Below are 3,113 nucleotides of genomic sequence, written 5' to 3' on the forward strand. Positions count from 1 at the left end.
ATGAGGTCAGTTGTGTACATATGCTGACACTCCCAATGCCTTCCCAAAGCTGTCCTTCACCTACTCCCTTTTTGCCACTCTCTTCCTACAAACAAAAGCATGATTCTATTTTATTGAATTATCATGAAATGGCTTTGGGGGAAAAAAGCCAAGAAAGATCCTGACTTTGGGTAAGTAGGGGAGCTGAAAGGGAAAGAAGAAGCATTAAGTCAGAACAAGGACAACCTATTTTCCATAAATGTAGTAAGTATCCACATCCCGCACAATTCTGAACAGTTAAACTAACTCCATAATTAATTTTAGCAAAGAATTTGCATTTGAGTCTAAATTCTGTGTCCATATGGGACCCAGAGCCCCAGTTAGAGACAGAATGAGGCAAGTCATTGAGTTCACAAGGACCTTTCCTTTTATATTATTACACTTTAATTACAGTTAAGTAAGCTTGTGGGGATTGTGTTTTTGAAGGTCACGACTTGTGAGAGTCAGATCGCTCCTTCCACTATGAGTAACCTGGTTGCTAGACTCAGATCACTGGGCTTGGTAGCAAGTGCCTTTACCTACTGAGCCATCTGGTCACCCCAGTTGGCTCCCTTTTCAGGAGATATACAATGTTTTCTGTCACATTTCCCAGGAGATAAAGTAAAAGAAATATCCAGAGAGAAGAACCATGTTTTGTGCAGTTTACACAGCTATGATACTGAAACATCTTCATTCTGAGTGACGGACTCTGCTCATGTCAGTTCTTTTTCTACCATACAATCAGAACAAAATCACTTGTTGAATTGGTAAGTTTAAGTACTTGTTTATAGACCAAGGTAAACCAACATTTTCTTCTACAGGGCAAGATCTATTTGTTTGTTTGTTTGTTTGTTTGTTTTATTTGCTCTTTGTGAACTAGGCCTTCTCTGCCTTAACTATCCAGTTCTAACACTGGAGCACAAGTGGGGCCATAGAATAAATGTGAGCTGCTCAAAATGGCTAGAGTCTGGAGGAAGCTCATCAGTGGATTGGAATTTCTATTTTATCTAATTTTAAATGTCCGAAATATCATTCCTTCTGTGATTTGTAACCACTTATAATGCACAAACCACTCACAGCATGGAGGGTGTACATAAACAGTGAGAGATATTCACCATGGAACCATGAAGGGCATTCCCTCAGACTGAAACAGGCCAATAAAATCTCCACATCCTTTTCCATTTGGGTCTCAGCATTTTAAAGAATGCACAGGTGATGTCTGCACTTTATATCACCCTAAATGATGATGACTCTGGGTGTAGGCCATGTTTAGAGTCAGGCCATGGGATTCAGATGCATCTGCAGACATTATGGGTTTGCACTCCATAGCTCAGGAGTCCAAAGTAAATGTACCTTTTCCCATATCACGTGTGGCATGCAAGAAACCATGTGGTCTCCGTATGACTTAGTGGTAACTTCGGTAAATGCAGAATCTGACATTGGATGTCATCTACACTACAAATCGGGGAGTGGCGATATTGCACAGCTCCATGTTACCAATGAGAAGGAAGGTCATAAAACCCACAGCAGACTGAAGACTACACAACGTGTAAGTAGTAGTGATGGAATTTGAACCCAAACCTTCCTTCCTTCCTCATGGTCCTTTCGCACTCAAGGTCAAGACCTTAATTTAATCCATCATGACTGACCAAACTCAATCTGACCAGATAGCAGGTTACCTCCATTCTCCAATTTCCCTCTTGATTTTTAAGTTTCATTGAAAAAAATACTAATTTGTAGAAGAAATTGTATGAGGCCTAAGCCATATACATTCTGGGACAAACTCTCTAAGTATAAGAATACAACTATAGAATTACTGGCATATCAAAAAATAGCTAAAAGCATTTGTCAATTTGAAGATCTATCCATGCTAAACATTTTTTCTAGTCAAGAAGGATGAACCAGTAAACAAACTAGGCAGCCACCCTGGCTCTCAGGGATTTCTGTCTTACACTGGGGATGTCAGGCAGTAAACAATACAGTAAGTCAAACACGTGCTATGTCAGATGGTGGGGGAGTGCCATGGGAATAAAAGCACCAGAGAAGAGTGATAGGAAACCAACATGGTACAGAGGCCAAAGGGCGTGAGATGGAAATGGAGAGGGGGCTGTGTGAGCAGAGCCATCAAAGATGTGAGGAGTCCGTCTGGGCAAAGCAACAGGCAGTCTGAGTCCTGAGTCACTCTAGGAGATGAAGTGACTGAAGAAGAGCGATCAAGGGGGCAAGAGAAAGACGCTGAGGCTTACGTGAGGTGGGGCGTGATGAGGAGAGAGCAAAGAAGTCTCAAATGTTGGGCCTCACAGAAAATGTGGAAGTCACTGAAGCATTTTTAAGCCAAATGGTGAAGTAATCACATTGATTTTGTAAGTATGGAAAGATAATCCCGCAGTCATAACACAACGAAACTAGAAATTTTCGCAGTCACAGAGGGAGGAGCTTGCATCAGGCTGACCCCCATAATGACAGAAAAAAGGAGTCAGCATGAATTCCAAAACAGCTAATTTACAGAGCTGTGGGGCACAGAGCACGGGAGTCAGAAAGGAAACCGACATCCAATGAGATGGCTCAACAAATGCGGGTGCTCGAAAACCTGAGGGCTCGCAACCTACATGGGATCTGACTGCCAATGAAATGGCTCAGCACATGCAAGAGCGTGCCACCCAGTAACACAAACCTGAACACTCATGTCCTAGAGAGGACCCACTACTGTACAGGGTTCACCTCCAACCTCCATGTGTCTACTATGGCATAACAACCCCCAACACAGACACACATACACACATACACTAATACACACACACATACACTAATACACACACATACACACACACATACACATACACACACATACACTAACACACACATACACACACACATACACTAACACACACATATACACATATACACATACAAACACACTAACACACATATACACACATATACACATACACACAAACACACACACACACACACACACACACACACACACCACAGTAATAACCATAGACTTGTTTTTCTAACTAAAAGTGAAATTGAGAAAGACTCTCAGACACTTGGCCTGAGCAGCAGAAGGGATGCAGTCACTGGTAATTGAA

Source organism: Rattus norvegicus, chromosome 1 (genome assembly GCF_036323735.1).
Source record: "Rattus norvegicus strain BN/NHsdMcwi chromosome 1, GRCr8, whole genome shotgun sequence".
Lineage (NCBI taxonomy): Eukaryota > Metazoa > Chordata > Mammalia > Rodentia > Muridae > Rattus > Rattus norvegicus.